We start from the raw sequence: 18435 nt of genomic DNA, 5'->3' as shown, positions 1-18435 counted from the left end.
CCCATAAAAGACTTTTTTGTTGCTTTTAACCTCTCTAGCAAGCCTGAGTTCATTCTGTGCTTTAGCTTTTCTGACTTTGTGTCTACACGTGCTGGCTATTTGTTTGAATTCCTCTTTGGTGGTTTCCCCCCTTTTCCATTTTTTGTACACATCCTTTTTTAATCTTAACTCAGTTAAAAGTTCTTTAGATAGCCACCCTGGCTTCTTTAGGCACCTTCCATGTTTCCGTCTCATTGGTATTGCCTGAAGTTGTGCTTTTACTATCTCCCTCTTAAGAAACTCCCAGCCATCATGAACTCCCTTTCCTTTTAGTATTACTGTCCATGGGATCTCACCCAGCACTTCCCTAAGTTTTATGAAGTCGGCTTTCTTAAAGTCAAGAAATTGAGTTCTAGTATGCTTGGCTGCTCCTTTCCGCTGTATAGTAAACTTCAGAAGAGCATGATCACTCGTGCCTAATGATCCTTCCACTTCTACCCCACTAACCAGGTCATCAACATTGTTTAGGACCAGAGCTAAAATGGCTGTTCCTCTTTTTGCTTCTCCCACTTTCTGGACAATGAAGTTGTCTGCAAGGCCAGTGAGGAATCTGAGGAACCTTATGCTCTTGGCTGAGTTTGACTTCCAACAAATATCCGGGTAATTGAAGTCCCCCCTTCCTTTCGCATGCTTGGCCATCTGTTCCAGGAAGGCATCATCTATGTCCTCCGTTTGGCTTGGGGATCTATAGTAAACTCCCATAATGAGGTCACTGTTATTCTTCTCTCCCTTAATTTTGACCCAAATGCTCTCACTTTGGCTTTGAGGTTCTAAATCTTGGATCTCTTCACAGATATACACATCCCTGACATATAACGCCACTCCTCCTCCTTTCTTGTCTGGTCTGTTTCTCTGAAATAGATTGTATCCCTCCATTATTACATTCCAATCGTGGGACTTATCCCACCAGGTTTCAGTGATGCCTATTATGTCATATTTAGTTTGCTGTACCAAGAGCTCAAGCTCATCTTGTTTATTTCCCATGCTTTGCGCATTAGTGTACAGACATTGAAGTCCATTAATCATTCTCCCGTGTCTCTTATTTAATGATTTTTTTCCTCCCACCACTAGGTCTGCATGCAGTTTGCTCCATTCGGTCTATGACATTTGGATGATCATCTTCATCAATTGATAGACTCCTACCTTCAGGAGCACTGTCTCCCTCCCCCACATTAGTCAGTTTAAAGCCCTCCTGATGAGGTTTCTGAGATTTTCTGCAAAAACATTCCTCCCAACAGTTGTGAGGTGCAGCCTATCGCTTGCCAGAAGTCCATCTTCAAGAAACTGCAGTCCGTAATCTAAGAATCCAAACTGTTCCTGTTTACACCATTTGCGAAGCCAGCTGTTCACTTCCACTATTTTTCCCTCTCTCCCTGGGCCACGTCGTTCAACTGGGAGGACAGATGAGATGTCAATTTGTGCATTTAATTGCTTCAATTTCCTGCCCAGAGCCTCATAGTCTCTTTTGATCTTCTGGAGGCTATTGCTTGCAGTGTCATTGGTTCCCACATGAACCAAGAGGAAGGGGTATTTGTCAGTGGGTTTTATGATTCCTTGCAGTTGTTCAGTTACATCTTGGATCTTCATTGGAGTCTTCATTGGGTTCTTTTGAGGGGCTCGGTCTGTCTACTTTGGGGCTCTTTGTTTTGGGTTTGTCTGTTTACTGACCTGAACTTCTCCATAGCTCACTGGATGTGACGGCGATCTGGCTGCTACATCTGTCACCCCACTGATCGCCAGAGTTGATTCGGCTGATCTGGCTGGCTTGGCAGGTGTCCCCTCCCTCCCTCACCGCTCTATGTGCATCCCTCCCGAAGCTGCGCGCTTGGTGGAAGAGGACGACCATCCCAGATAGAAGGAGTGTACCGTTCTTCGGTCAAGGGTATACGATAGCTGTGGTCCCCTGCTAGAACCTCCAAACCAGCTCCATAGCTCACTATTTTGATTTCAAATCTGCCAGCAGTCAGCCATCAGAGCTTACAATTATTAGAAGGAAGTGGTGATGAAGATATCAAAGGAATTCTGAGGAAAGAATTTGAGGCTTGAGAAATTAGGTATTGAAAGCGACAACTGAAGGTGCAGCTAAATTATTTTCTTCTAGGCTCACTGTGCAAAGCAGTTTTAGCTGAGTGTCTCCAATGACTGATATGTTGGAGAACTGGAACCTTTATGGCCTGTATAAAGTGATTATGATCCTGGGCTACATAACTGGATTGGGTCGCCTCTCTGCCCTCCTCCCATTCTATACAGTGGCGAAGCATGAGCATTGTTCCAGAGTATTTTTCATTCTCATGTATATTATATCTATTCGAAAAAAGATTGGTTAATGAAGAAATTATATATCTTTCTACTCACGAGCGTTGAACTAATTGGCTGATGAAGAATTCAGCAAACAGTAGTTGTTATCCGAAAACACTGTTCAGCAGGGTTCAGAGTTGAACATCAGAATCGGACATTTGCTGCTTATACAAAGCTTCACAGCTTGCTCTCCGCTGGGTAAAATCTGGCACCGTGATTCATTTAAGGACTTTCAGAGACTTTCAGAGACTTCAGTTTGTTAGTTTTGATGTCCATAAAGTTTTTCACATTGTAATTGTTTCTGGCCATCGTATTGCATTTGATATTGCTGACTCCCCCCATTCTATACAGTGGCAAAGCTACCTGCTCTGGCACCGGGAACAACGTACAGCCGGGGGTGTGGATGGCGCATGTCCCAGGGGGCGTGATGCACCGCTCATGGGGGGTGCATCTCAGGGCTGCGCAGCAATCAGTGCATGTCCCTGGGTGTGTGCAGCATGTGGCACACATCCCAGGGGTGCACAGCGAGTGCCAAGTGTACCGGGGTGGGTGTGGTGGCACCACCCCGATGGCACTCAGGGCGACCTGCCGCCCCCGCCCCCACCGTTGTCCGCCAGTGATTATATATGCTATAAAGACTTCCCAGTGTGGATTGATATATGTATACAGTATTAGAATTTATCATTACAACTTTAGTTTGTTCTATGTGAATTAGTATCCAATCAATTTTATAAGATTATTTCAATCTCGGTAAGTTTTCCATTTTTGGTTGAAAGTGTGTGATGAAAACAAAGCAAAAAGTCTGAGACTGTAGGCCATGAAATAACTTTAAGCTTTGTACATCCAGACCAAAAGAGACACACCTGAAATGCAGGAATTCCTGTCCCTCTTCTTTGAGTGTCTTATTCTTGCAGTAAAGACGGCTTGGTGATACATCATTTCAATTAAACATTCTAAATGTCACTCACTGGTAGCTCCCCACACTTTACCCACCTTTGAAGTCTCATTCATTCAGAATGTCTGACAGAATGTCTGAAACATGGAAAGAATAGGAGACTGTGCCAGAAATGAATGAGAAGACATTAACCCTTACACTGCCATCCAATTTCTAAAAAGGCTCATCCTTTCCCCCCTTTTTAAAAAATTGGTTCCATGCGCATTTCATTTGGGGGTGGGGTGGGGGTTTGTATAGTGATGGTTAACTGTTCTATGAATGAGCAAGGGGCCAGACTACTTTAGACCATAGTCAACAAAACTGCCCATTGCCATACGGTTAGAAAGATGTAGTCCGCCCACCCCCTTTCTGAAATGTTGCTAATATAACCTATTGGCGAGGAACAACAACAACAAAAATGTAATGAGTTTTAGTTGCTCCTGATAAACACCAGAAGACTTAACAAGAAGCAGACCCAAACCTATATAAAAGAAAGAGTTGGGGGGGGTGTCTAAAATCACGGTCATGGTCTTGTGACTCCCAAGGGCAAATACAGTGAGACAGTAGGAAAAGGGAGCGAAGATGAAACTCACAAGCTCAGAATGCCCAATGATGAAAAGAAGTAGTATTGGGGCAAGGGGGAGAAACCTCCAATGGCTTCTGGTATGTTTTTGAGAACAACTCAAGGTGCTTATGCTCACATTTAAAGCTCAATATGGCTTAGCACCCAGGAAAATGAAGTTATACATTCTCAGTTCCACTTACTGAAGTCATATTTGGAGTTGGTGACCAGAGAAAGCCATCTCAGTGGTGTTACCTTGCCTGTGGAATTCTCTCCTGGTGGCAACATTATTGTGTGTGATTTGGCACAAGGCAAAGGGGTATTTAGTCTCTCAGACTCTTTTATTATTGATTTTTTTTACACACTGCTCTTCCATAAAGCTTCAGGATAAAATATAAATAATGCTGAATAAGTAAGAAAATAGAAAGCAGGCTTTTCTTTTATCAGTCCTGAACCTTCTGCCCGCTGCTTAGCTTTACTGAGCGATCCCAAGTTATAGTTATGGGTGAGGAGGAAGAGAATCAGCTCTCATACCAAGTAGAGTACACAATGGCTCAACAGACAGACCTGCAGTGAACCCTTGTTCATGAGTCCAGAAAGATCTTTATTTAATAAGAGGTGACTGTTGGCTGTCATTTCATGAAGAGAAAACTGTCATGTGAATCAGACTTTAAAGAATGGGAAATATGGCTGGAAACAGACAAAAGATTTTGAGAGTTGAAGGCAGTATGACAGATGCTCTGTTACCCTTAGGACATACAGACTTTTCTTAGCTCACTCTTGTCTCTCATCAAATAAATTTTGAAAGCGGCAAACCTTTGTTAGCACTGGTGATAGTGGGATAAAGTTGTGTACAAAAGGCAATGATTTATGTCTCAATACAACCTTCAGTTATTTTGGGGAGGGGTGTTCTTCCTTCTCCTGACTTGGTCACCTTATTTAGAGTTAATTCCTACAAACAATATTTCAAAACCTGTTGGAATATATTCTCGCCTTAAAACAACTTACAGCTCCATCATTGAGAACATACTCAAAGCATGTTTTGCTCAAGGTGATTTCATTTCCCCCAATTACCATGACACTTTTGATTCTGTGTGGAGGAAGAACGGGTATACTCATTCAGAGAAAAATTGATTCCTACCATGTTGCTTACTCAAGTGGGAATTTCTATTACCCTGAGCAATGGGGAGGAGATCCTTAATTTTTAATATGTCTGTAAAATAAATTCAGATTGTTTCCTTAATAGAAATGTCAATCTCAATAGCCAAAAGATCTCTTCAATAAGGTGGGGTGCTTTTTTGAAGTGTACATTGAACCACCAGCATTAAGATTGGTATCTTTGAGAGGAGAAATAGCTATTTTAGTGAAAGGATTCATATTTTCCTATTTGAAATATCCATCTGTTCCACAAATGCAAGATACAGCATTTTAGCAGCAAGCATAGTTTATTTACTCCCTTCCATCTTTAAAGATATTCATCTTTTTATACGTGAGCTCCCCTCTCTATGCTATTTGATTCGGCTGTTGAAAATTATCCTGATTCACAGTGAATTTTGTACCATAGAGTTCCATAGGGACTTATTTCCTATGGGCCTGATTGGAGCCTGTTCTGGACAGACACAGTGAAAAGGCCAAATCCAAATTGCTTTATTGCTTAGCAAAAGACCATCCTCAGTCATACAGCAGTACAATGGATATCACTCAAAATAAGAATAACATAATCCATTGCAATAGCAGTAAAAGAGAAAGTAGGCTAGCATCAGACCCAGCTGAGAATAAGCCCGACCCTGTAAACTCTTAGATTTGGTTGAGTAGCTATTTAGTTAATAAAGTGTTTTTTTCCTTAATTGGTCTATTGCCTTCAGAAAACACAGTTTGATTACCTCCTGGCTGATTTAAAGCTTAAGAGTAATCAAGGTTTCGAGGCTACATAATCAAAGGCTTGGTATCAAAAGGCACTAGAAACTGAGTCACTGATTAGCAGTAGATTCAAGCTGGACCAAAAGTTGCTCAAACAAAGCATCACCGTCTTATTGAATTAATTTCTACATGATAGTGGTGGTCACTAGTTAAGCCTGCTTTTTTAAAAGGATTGGATAAATCTCTGGAGAACACACGTCTATTAATAAACCATTAGCCATGACACATGAGGCCAACAACAAAACATTGCAGTGGATCCCATCTCCTAACACCAGTGTTTGTGTTTAATTGAGTTGGAATCACTGCCAGATTTGAGGCCATGGGGCAGGTGCCTTAAATATGAGGCGGTCGAGGGCTGCTTCACTGTCACCCCCCACCACTCCTCCTTCCTCATTCCCTTGCTAAATTTGAAATTTTGTTGCTGCTGTAGCTGTTGATATGACATTAGCATGGGCACTCTCCCCTGCAGTCTGAGGAATGGAGGACTCCCCATCTTAGAACAGGGAATTCTGGGTGAGGTGGCCCAGGAGAGTGATAGCGCCGCTGCTGTTCTTGCCTCAGCGCAACGGCAGTAGTGGAGGGACTCTCCGCAACCACATCACCCAGAATGCATCACTCTAAGGGAGGGTCTGGCTAGCAATCACCACCTGGCTTTACTCTTGGGGGGGGGGGTGGCAATAGCGAAATAGAATAATCATCCGTGCAACAGTACCATTTTCTGATATATGTCCTTGGTAAATCACTGCCCCCACATCCAATCCTTATTATTATGGTGGTTTGTGCCATGACAGCTCATGGTCTGGTGACACTATCTTCTCCCGCAGTGGTTCTCAAACTTTTACTCTGGGCCACACTTTCAGAATAGAAATTTGCTGAATGTTTGTTAATTAGAAAAACATCGGAAAACAAAAATATCTCAGCTAGGATTGTCGTTAGTATCATATGATGCTATTGCTCTCATTTTGAAAATATATCTATCCATATTCTTTAAAGACAGAGATAGAGATTAGATAGATAGATGATAGATGATAGATAGATAGATATAGATAGATAGGCAGACATGGAAATGTTTAAATGTTTCTTTGATTGCCCTCAAATCTTCCTGCCTCTCTTGCCATCCTCCCCTGCCACACCAGCGAGGCACACCACATCCTTTGAGAACCATTGTCCTACTGGCTGGGATTTTTTCTTCTCCTTTGGCAATCACTCGTAGCCAAGTAAGATTGTCTTCCATAAACATGGTTTTAACAATGTGTCTGTAAGCGACTGTGGAGGCCAATTCTGGAGCCACACATCCTTCCACAGTGGGGACATTGGTTTCCGGGCAAGAGTTGATCACGGTGTGGATTTGCCAAGCGTTCCATCCTCTTAGTTGGGATTTACTGCACAAGCAGTAAATGGTGCTTTGCTTTAAATGCACTTCTGTATTTCAGGCACCAGGAACAATGGCAGCTGCTAATGTACACAACAGACAATGGAGGAAAGGCAGCATGAAGCCTTGGCTTCCTGCTCTTGATTTTGGTGATGTTATAAGAACACCTTGCAATGGTGTTACAGTGGAGGAACAGTGTCAGACAAGTGCTCACACAGTATCAACTGAGCCCATCAGCCAGGTTAGAACAGCTGCCCAGTTAACCTCATTTAGGCTCAACATTTTACTGCTCAAAATTTCAGCTTAGCCCTAGTGTCAAAGACCGAGGCAAAATCTCGAATTGTGAAATGTTGTAGGTTTGGCTGACTTTCCATTCAGCAGAGTTTCTATATCCTCCCTTCATTTTTATCTTGGAACTTTAAAGGTATTCCCCAATCCCTGCAGGATAACAGCTAATTATTTCAATAAAGAATCACATTTCATTATAATGCTGTTTTCTGCAAGATTCAGATAATCCTCAAAAGCCAAGGCAGTGCAAATATAGAAGGATCGTGTAAATTCAAGGAAAAATACATACCAGAATCCCATGATGTACCGAGTCCACAATTTCTCTAATGAACCCCAAGTTTATTTCAGTAAACTTGAATCTATGCCTGACCAGAGTCTCCATGTGAATGAAGTGGCATAACCATACAAATTGCCTTAATAAGCATTGTCAAAGCAGCAAAAAGGTTCAATGTGAAGGATGAAGATAAGAGATGTTCACTCAGATTTAAATAAGAGCTGGGCTCTGAGTCAGTGAGCCTCAGAGTTCCTTTCATGCAGCTGAATGCAAGTTTTGATAATGGAATATTTGTCATTTGGGGAGACACTATTCTCTGTTGTTTGGCCAATGTTGCCATTTATATGAGACACCTGAACATTTCTCAGGCATGTCCAAAGTCCGTTTCAGGGGCCTAATCTGGCCCGGTGGTTGGTTTCATCCATCCCCTGTGGCACTTGATTTCCTAGGGTCAGCCCTCACGGCCCTTCACTTCATCAAATCTGCCTGAAAACCACTGCCTGAAAACTGAAAACACAAATTCAAAATGGTGTGTGGGGAAAAACTTTATGCTCTGCAAACTGAACTCCACATTATAAAACTTAAAAAAAAATAAAATCCTGGGAAATAAACATTCAGGAAGGTGTTATTACAGTATGCAGCCAATCACATTCTGATGATCTAAGTCAGCCTTTCTCAACCTGTGGGTCCCCAGATGTTGTTGAACTACAACTCCCATCACCTCTAGCTAGCAAGGCCAGAGCTCAGGGATGATGGGAGTTGTAGCCCAACAACATCTAGGGACCCACAGGTTGAGAACCACTGATCTACGTAGAAGTGCAGTCAGCTGAGGAAGTATGGGCATTTTAAATGAAATATAAAGCATGGACTTACCCAAAGTGATTGTCCTATTGATTTAAATGCAGACTTTTTCCATATTGCCCTAATTCTGTCTGTGCTAGTTGCATTGGGCCCAATTTAAGGTGCTACTGTTAGTGTGTAAAGCTCTATATAACTTAGGATTTGGGTATTTTATGGTAAAGTTCGACCCTGAGCTCAACTGAGGGGGCTTCATTTGCAGGCCTGCTGGTGAAAACCATGGTTTGGATACTCTGGATCTCCCCCTAGACTAGGCATGTCCAGCCACAATGATGTTGACTTTCTGTCACATAGTGAAGACTTCCCCCCAATTTTTATTTTTTTTGGGGGGGGTGTGAACTGATTAGTCTACTGTGGCCTTTAGATTGCCTATTTTATTGCATTCATTAGAGTATATTATATTACCCCAATAATCTTAATAGCATTGGGGGTTTTAATGTATGTATTGTTTGATTACGACTGGAAGCCACTTTTGGACCTTTTGTTAAAAAGCGTGGAAAAGTAAAATATTTTATCCAATGATGAATGTGTGGAGTTTCATGGATCCACCCCCCCCCCCACCAGATTTTGAGGCTGGAGACAAGGGGAAAATTCTGTTCTTAATGCCGGATGATGGCACAATAAATCAATCAATGGAAAAGAAGTCTGAATTATTTATTTATTTATTTATTTATTTATTATTATTATTATTATTATTATTATTATTATTATTAAAAACTATAAAAAATCTTTACAGGTATTTCAGGAAAGAATTATGGGACAAAGCAATTCCTTACAACCTTTCAAATGGCTACGCTGAATATCTAGTACAGAATACAACTAGTACCCCCAGTAGCTGGTATTCTGCTCAACATATCAATGATTTTTTTCATTGACCTTGACTCCTGTTTCTGTGGCCACTTTGCTGAGAGTTGACTGTAAGTGCTCACTGTTTCATTCAATTACAGCTTTAAATTGGTGATTAGCCAATTAATCCTCACAGAACCCGGAGGGATTCAAGTGTTATTGAAATCTGCAAAGTGTTTTTGAAGATATCAAAGAAAATTCAAGTGCAGCATCCTCAACGTGAGTAAGACCATTACAATAATGAACTTATTTGAAGGGCAATCCACAATAACAGCTGCCGAGAAACGAAGCCCTTTTACATAAAGAAACACACATTGTGTTGGCTTCATGGAATCCTATGTCAGCTTTAAATATAGAATGTGCAAACCAGGTCATACATTTTTGCAAAACAGAACACTGCATATATTTATGCAGCAGTTCAGAAGTAGTCAGAAAACATTATATTAATATGATAGCCTTAACTCTAGACACTTCAATCCAGTAACTGTTTTGTTCAATATTTTTGATGTTTCAGTAGCCAACAAAAAAGATGGGTGACTATTACAACCAACTTTAAGTTTTAAAGAAAAGAGGAAATCCAGCGGATCATACTTTTAAGTCAAGTGGGTAGGACTTGTGCCTTTTACATATGTATATACTTGAATGAGCACTTTAGGTGTTGGTTTATTGCTGTTTTTATATTTGAGTATTTTGAATGTAGAGTTTGGTTTTGGGGATAAATTTATTTTGGTATGTACTTCCATTCAAGGAGTGTTGGGACATGTTTCTACACCAGGACAGAAGTGTGTGGGATTCGTATCCAAGAGATACTGTTTGCAGATGAAGCATTGCCAATAGCATACTCCGAGGAATATCTACGGACACACATCAATCTTTGCCCAAGCTTCAATGGAGCCTCACCACCAGTCTCACAAAGACCAGCATCCTGGGTCTAGACATCATCGGCACTCCATGCGTCAGCACTGGTGACCACATGTTTGAAGTAATAGACAACTTTGTCTTCCTCTCCATCAATGCTGAGCTGGACTAGCTTCTTGGCAAGGCAACTACAGCAATGGCTTACCTCTCCAAAAGGGTATGGAATAATGTGATGCTAATGTTCAATACCAAGATGAAGGTCTACCAGGCTTGTGTGCTGAGCACGCTGCTTTGTGGAAGTGAGTCATGGGCAACTTACACCCTCCAGGAGTGACATCTCAATGTCTTACATATGTGCTGTGTGTGGGAGATTTTGGGCGTCACATGGCAGGACAGAGTCTCAAACAAAGATGTGCTCTCCCAAGTTCACATTCCCAGCATGCTTTCACTTCTGTCCCAGGGGCATCTTCACTGGCTTGGTCATATACATGGAATGGAAGGTGGCAGGGTCCCCAAGGACATGCTCTATGGCAGGCATAGGCAAACTCGGCCCTCCAGATGTTTTGGGACTACAGCACCCATCACCCCTGACCACTGGGCCTGTTAGCTAGGGATGATGGGAATTGTAGTCCAAAAACATCTGGAGGGCCGAGTTTGCCTATGCCTGCTTTATGGGGAGATGGTTTCAGGCACTAAGCCTATTGGCAGACTAAATCTGCATTACAAATGTGCCTGCAAACATGACATGAAGGCTGGCAGCATTAACCTGCCATTTGGGAATCCTGGTAGATGATTGTGGTGCTTGGAGACAGACACACATTATTTGACTGGAGAACTGCACAGCAAAATTCAAAGAAGAGCAAATCTGAAGGATGGCTATGTTTCGAAAAGTGCAAGTTAATTAGATTCACCTTTAAATGTGAACAATATCTAATTTCTTTCCCATCCCAAGTGGTGAGGTGCAGGTTTCTGTGTCTCCTGCTACCATGTGCTAAACTTTTAATGTGACCCAAAGCATGTGCACTCCAAGTAGGCCTTGACTATACAAGCAAAAAAATAAAAATAAAAGTTGGATAGTACTCATTCGTAAAGTCTAATCACACAGTGATTTAGTAGTGGTGATTGCTTCAGATTGCACATTCATGGTGGCTGGATCAATGCTTCCAAGGACCAGTGTTGAACTTTCTCTTTGCTAGCTTGGTGTGAGAGATATCCAGAATGCCTTTGTGAAATCTCATTGTTATTATCTCTTTTTTGCTTTTCTCAGAATAATCCGGATGCTTCCTTCCAAAGAGGAAAGCCAAATTTACATTGAACTTGCTTTCTACGTAGAAAGTCTCCCCACCCCCACGGTCCCCGAGTCACAACAGAACATCCACTGCTGATCAAAGTTTCATCTACTATGTCCAAACTATCATCAGTATTGCTGGAAGGTCTGGGTTGAACTTTCCTATTCCATAGGAATGTGTAACAATGTGTGTGTGTGGGGGGGGGGGTGAAACATCATTGACAATTACCACCAGGATATTCTGTATGCTAGACACAGATAACTCCCAAAGTTATGCTTTGAGCCTAATGACCTTGGATTCCTGCAAAAAGGCATTTGTAAGAAATGGTATAAAGTGGTGATGATGCATACAGCATGTAATTGGAAGTCTCCAAAGCAACCATACAGATAGCAGGGGTTAATAAAGTTTGGGACACTCTGCTTTATGTGCAAACTTAAGCAAACAATGAAATCAAATTGTTTTACAAAATAAATATGGCACCAAGATTCTCTGTTTGTTTTCCTGCCTTTAAGATGCTGATCAAATTCCAGTCAGTTACAGATGCCTGTATTTTTTTCCTGACTAGGATGTATATATGATATATAACTTATATATACTATAGTTAGGGAGCTAGTTGTCCCAGAAGCATAATATATTAAAGACCGCAATAGGCGGCTTTCTTTATTCCTTAGGTGAGCTTTTTGTACTGGTGTGTGATATATATGTGTTTTCCTTGCTTATATTTTGAATTATGTTTCAAAATAAAAAATGCATGGGGGAGGCAGGGGAAGAGAAGACACCAAGGGCACACACAATTTGACTAAAACCCTGCCATTTTCAATTTATTATTATTAATTTGAGGGTCCCAGTTAAGGGATGGGGCATTTTTGTGCTTCCTTCCTCAAAATTCCTGATTCCTTGACTATGCAGGAGCCTGCAAATCCACCTGTTTCACTTTAAGTTAAACTAGAATGAATAGTGGGTCATGTTTTCATACCCTCAATGCTCAAGTGACTCGGTGTCACCCTAAGTTACTTCACTATTGTGAGGGGAAATGGTCTGAAAGCAATGAAATAGAGAATGTGCTTTTCCTGTTGTCCTTATTTGTTCAAAGCCGCTCGTATAATAGTTCTTTACAGCAGAAATGGTTAGAAGGTCATCACACTGTTTAACTGGGGTGGTTCATATGTTGGCAAAACTAGTAATTTTCTGGGGCATGACTCCTCAGAACCTCACTATATTCACAAAACAGCATGTGCTGTTTTGTTCAGCTGTGGCTTGCAGGAGAGCCTCTTTAAGGCAGGTCCATCAAGTTGGCTCAGAATCAAATCAGATCCAACATAGCAAAGCACATCAGGACCTGGATAGCTCTGAGTGAGCTTTACTGGCTGAGCTGTAGGAGATGTTGTCTCAGCAAAGGACCAGAGTCATCTGAAGAATTAAGAAGGCTAGCAGGACCCCTCTTCCAGTAGTTGAGCTGTATGCAATCCCTAAAGGGCCTGCAGCTGACTCCAGCATGGCTGTGGATCAGGAGATACTACAGGGGAGTCATTCCCAGAGTATGAGGATGGAGAACTGTTTTCTGGCTTGGATGATGTAGGAGGAGTGCTGAGGCCCTCCAGAGTGTAAACTGTGACTCAGCCTGTACTCAACCTGAGTCCTCATCGGGATAACTATGCAGGCTGCTAGGATCAGGCCCAGAATGGCAAGTTGTAGGATTCAGTGGGCAAGTTGGTAAAATGCAGGGGAAAGTGGGGGAGGGGAGAGAGAGGACAGCTAAGCTCTCTATTCTCTATTATCATCTAGTTCCATGATAACAAAGGAACATTCCATGTTGCTTCCCAGGTGTCAGAACTCTGAGACATGAATCGAGTTCCTTATGGTCTATGTCACAATGCCAAATGAGTTGCCAAGAATTGCGTGTGCTCAAGCCTAAAGGCTATACAACGCAACCAGCAGATAGGACCACCAATTTTATGTCCCAGATTTAACTGAACATTTTACAGGGTTTGTCCTTACAAACAAAAGAAAATTGCTCCCATTCTGAATCATCTGCCCAAGACTACCCAGGGAATCCATAAACTGGTGGTATTTTGAACCCAGGTCTCCTTTGTAGAGGTCCAATTATCTGTCCACTGAATGACTTTGACTTTTAAAGCAATTGCTAAAGGTGGGGGAGACATGCTTCATTTACAAGCTATCTTTCCAACTTCCAATACCCCATATTGATCACCACAGGTAATTTCAACCCTTTCTGTAAGGAAAGGTCAGTTCTCTGTACTTTGAGACTGGGAATGCTGTCGTAGTAATACTGGTGCATTATTTTATAAATAGTCAACTCATTACTGTTTCAATTGAGAAATGCTAACACTTCAAACTTTCCAGCACCAATCATGCTCAATCTAGACTCTAACTAAATAAAACAAATCTGGAAAGTATCCCAGGGCAGGCCTTGCCAGAACCATTGTTCGTAGGCCCCAGCTGCAGCATTGCATGCCAAAACTTTAGATTTTCTTTGCTCTGCTCCTCTGAACTTTACCAAGGTTAAGGCAAATTGGATTGGTTTTGCCTGCTAACAGCAACCAGGCCTGTGAATAAGCACCATTTTCTCTGGAGAACAGAATCAATGTGGACCATGGTGCTGGGGAATGAAATTTGAACCCACTATAGCATATGTACCTGGTAGAGCAAAGTTTAGTTCTTTGGAAGAGCCTACCCACTAGGGGAGAGTGGTTATATAAGCTTTCAGAATATTTAGAATTAGACAAATTGACAGATATAATAAGACAAAAACCAAAAAGTGAAGTAGAAAAGGAATGGGAGTGTCTAAATGAATACCTTAAAAGCCAAGGTTCGAGGACAGAAATCGGCCTGAGTCTGGAATAACCTTGTGAAGTGAAAGGATAAGAAAGAGGGATTTCTATCTGGATGCTAGGATAGAGATGATAAGGAAAACACAATGAGAGGTAAAGGAGGTGCTGTGGGATTGGTGGAAGTCAATGTTTGTTTTCTTTTTAATGTTTAGATTATTAATTTGTAAGATATGGATTTTTTTGGTTTTTTGAATGTTGGTTTTTGTGTTTTGTGTATTGTTATTTTTCGATATTTTTCGTGTTGTTGTTGTGTGGAAAATACTAATAAAATTTACAATTAAAAAAAATATTATTATTATTTTAAAAGGAAGAGCCTCCTCTTGGTTAACAGGTAAGGTCCCTTAGGAAGAATGCCACTAAGGAGGAAGGGCTTAATCTCTGCTCCCAGACTGAGTTCAGAGCCAGAAAGAAAGCTCATAAGCCTCCACAAGTACAAACTACATATAAAAACACAAGACACAACATTCACTGGCATAAGCTCATTATGAGAGTTCGGCTTGTGTCTTTTCTGTTCTTTAGTGTCTTTCCTGTTCTTTTTATTTCAGCTCATCTCTCTATGTTAATTTTGAATTGATTCTGACAGTCTAGTAAAATTCTCATGAGGTGATGAAATAGCACACCAATGTCCACATTAAATGACCTGTGAGCGTGGATAGCTCCATTGGTGAGAGCATGGTGTTGATAATGCCAATGTTGCAGGTTCAATCCACCATATGGGACAGCTGCATATTCCTGCATTGTCTTTTAAAGATAATATAGCTGCTTATTTCCTTCACATCTGATGGGAGGGTGTTCCACAGGGCGGGCACCACTACAGAGAAGGCCCTCTGCCTGGTTCCCTGTAACCTCACTTCTCACAACAAGGGAGCCGCCAGAATGCCCTCGGTGCTGGAGCTCAGTGGGCTGAATGATGGGGGTGGAGTCGCTCCTTCAGGTATACATGACTGAGGCCATTTGGGGCTTTAAAGGTCACCACCAACACTTTGAATTGTGCTCAGAAACGTATTGGGAACCAATGCAGATCTCTCAGGACCGGTGTTATGCGGTCCCAGCCGCCACTCCCAGTCACCAGTCTAGCTGCCGCATTCTGGATTAATTGCAGTTTCCGGGTCAACTTCAAAGGTAACCCCACATAGAGTGCATTGCAGTAGTCCAAGCACGAGATAACTACATAGATATACTCTATGTAGATATTATGTACCCACCAAAATTTTACATAGGATGTAAGAACCTCAAGCATCAGTACGCAAGCTCATTTGATTTTTTTACCTGCTATCAAATTGACTTTGCTGAACCATGTAATCCTGTGTGTCCTTGTTGGGGAAAAAAGTGTGAATGACCAAAGAGGGTGGGAGTGGAGGAGGAGAGCACAAGAGTGTGGAAGCCTTTTAAAACTGCCCATGTTCTCAGTAACGCTGCATAGAAATGATGTTCAAAGGTTCATTGCATGATGTTTCTTAGTTGCCAATATAATGCATGTGTGTCAAACATCCATTTTTCAGTGTGTGTTTGATGGGAGAGAGACAACATTAAAGCACCCATGAAGAGCCAGCTCCTTCAATTTTTTAAACTTGGAACTTGAATACTGAAGGGGGGGGGGGACAACGATGAGCATAGCAGTTAAGATAGATGTGGCATATCTTTTGAAAACTCTCTTCAACTTAATTGCCTATATATAGAGTGCTTTCATGGTTATCCCCAAATGCCATCTCCAGGTGACCTCTCCTGCTTATATTCATTTCCTTGGGCATCAAGAATTATGACTGCTGAAATGCTGAACTTCCCTGCTTTGAGGCCAGTAAATGTGATCTGACAAGTTACTGGAACAATTTCACCTTCCTATCAATGCAGTAGTGGAGGAAAGTGTATTAAGAACAGCAGGGTCAACAGTAAGGCACCATGGTAAAGATGTGTGTATGCTCAGAAACAGTCTGGCTATGAATAGAAAACAGACCAGTTTAAAAAGCTGAATAATATTTTTTTCAATAAAAAAAAACCCTCCAAAGTTGAGGTACCAAACTTCATTGCTGAGCTGTGGATTCAAGACACTTCTAAATGAAGCAAAACCTGGACAAAAACCATGCTAGATACACCAGAGGTTGATAGTGCTCTCTTGTTTTAATCTAATTGCTAGGCGGTGTTGATGATGGGGAAACAGCCCAGAAACTGCTAATACATTGGAAAAAGGCTTTACATTTACATGGCAAACCCAATTCCTTTGAGGAACACAGGTTGCCAATGCAGATGGTGCCTTCGTTATCTTGGCAAGCGCTGCGGCATGTGTTCTTAATGAAACCAGTAGGACTAGTTGGGCAAAATGTGAGTCCAGAACCACAAGGGTTCTGCAGCAGGATGCATATGCTACACTGCACTTCCCCTCGATTCATGAAGATTATATGCCAATGTTGACAGAAGTCCAAAGAGGCTATTTGTTGGAAGCCTATTTCACGCAGCTGATTGTGTACATAACTTATGGAAGAGGGGTGAATCTGCAAGCCTAAATGCCTGACTCCATGTGAAAATGTCACACCCACACACCCCCAAAAATGCTTTGAGCATGTGAACATTCACCATATTTATGATTCTCTTCAGCAACATTGTTCCCCTTGATTTTTTTGCTTTTTCAGGGTCATCCTCCCAATCCCCCTCCTCTTTGGATTCGTCACACACATATATATTTGAATTAAAACACATTTATTCAAAAGTTACCATACAGCTTTGTCCACTGCCCTAATATCACAGAATGATCATTTCAATCCTCAATCCCTCATCACTGATATACATATATATACATGACAGTGATGAGGGATTGAGGATTGGAGTGATCATTCTGTCATTCTGTGTGTGTGTGTGTGTGTGTGTGTGTGTGTGTGTGTATGACTATATATATATAGTCACATATATGATCCCACCTAATTAGGAGTCACATGGTAAATGGAATTATGTCAAAATACTAGGTTGCTAACCTGGCTTGGCTGTAGAATGACATCACTAATAGCAAAGAAAGCAAATAAGAATTATTATTTTTTGCCAGTGTCACAAATTTTAGACCTAGATCCCTCCCTTCAGCTTGCAGGCTTCTGAATTTTACCTGTGATAATTTGTCTGCAGCAGAGTAGGTGTTTCTATATATTGGGAAATGCTGTGGGGATGCATATCCATTGTCTACTGTCTATCCCAGAAACCTTACTGGCAGACGTACAAGTTTTGTCTGCATGACGGCTGTTAACGGAGTATCCCTCCGAAGGGTCAGAGCCAACTGGAGTACTCATTCGAAGAAAAAAGCTCATTTTGCTGACATAATGTCAGACACAAGTGAAGAGTGGAAGTCAATGGTGCATGAGAAGTATTAAACTCTGCACTGACTACCACCTCCCCTTCAAAATGTGATTGTTGCAGAACGGTTTCCTCCCCACTGCCCTTAAATAAGATTTCTGGTAAAAGATTAGTTCACACTAAAATCTCATGTCAAATTTTGAGTCAAAGTCTTCTTGCAACCATAACCGAAACACATTTGTTTCCCCCAGTTATTCTCTGTGGAGTTTTGTGACAAGCATCCACTAGGTAACTCTAAGCAGATGAATATTCTGTATATATTTATAGGACTTTGATATTAGTATGTGATATCTCATGATATTTGAGTTCAACATTTGGGTCAGGATCCTTAGTGCTTTATGCATGTGTTTTTGTGTGTGCATGGGGACACCAGCAATTTTTACTTCACTTCCTGTGCTTTCTTGGACACTGCTATAGGTTATGTGCTAGCTCCTCTTCCATACAGCAGCTACTGTAACAAAAAGACAGAAATCCCCATTCAGAAGAGCTCTCCAGTGTTCTCAGAACAAATGGAGGGCCATACTCAATGGGAGTGCTCCTAATATCCATGTGCCAAATGACTTTGCCCTGCTTCCAACACTCATGAGGTCAGCAGAAGGTCTGAATGGGGAACCTATGCATGTACAGGTGTGTGTGTGCAGAAGCTTCTCCAAGTGATGGTGATTCCCCCGTTGCAGAAGATTAGTAATTGCAAGGAGTCTACATGCAC

General features: G+C 41.6%; 1 protein-coding gene and 2 long non-coding RNA genes across 5 annotated transcripts in view; 2 read left to right on the top strand and 1 right to left on the bottom strand.

Moving 5' to 3' along the window:
* NRG3 (neuregulin 3) overlaps positions 1-18435 on the bottom strand; it is a 579635-nt gene that overhangs the window by 132157 nt on the left and 429043 nt on the right. The window lies entirely within an intron of this gene.
* LOC310845479 overlaps positions 1-18435 on the top strand; it is a 485939-nt gene that overhangs the window by 350225 nt on the left and 117279 nt on the right. The window lies entirely within an intron of this gene.
* On the top strand, positions 3794-12023 carry LOC310845210. The gene is made up of 5 exons (XR_014564577.1): positions 3794-3934; positions 9493-9610; positions 9906-10006; positions 10143-10466; positions 11517-12023. It is a non-coding gene; the product is annotated as an uncharacterized lncRNA (long non-coding RNA).

Source organism: Podarcis gaigeae (genome assembly GCF_964106915.1).
Source record: "Podarcis gaigeae genome assembly, chromosome: 5".
Classification (NCBI taxonomy): Eukaryota; Metazoa; Chordata; class Lepidosauria; order Squamata; family Lacertidae; genus Podarcis; species Podarcis gaigeae.
The sequence above is the reverse complement of the archived record's forward strand: the minus strand, read 5'-3'. Positions and strand labels throughout refer to the sequence as shown.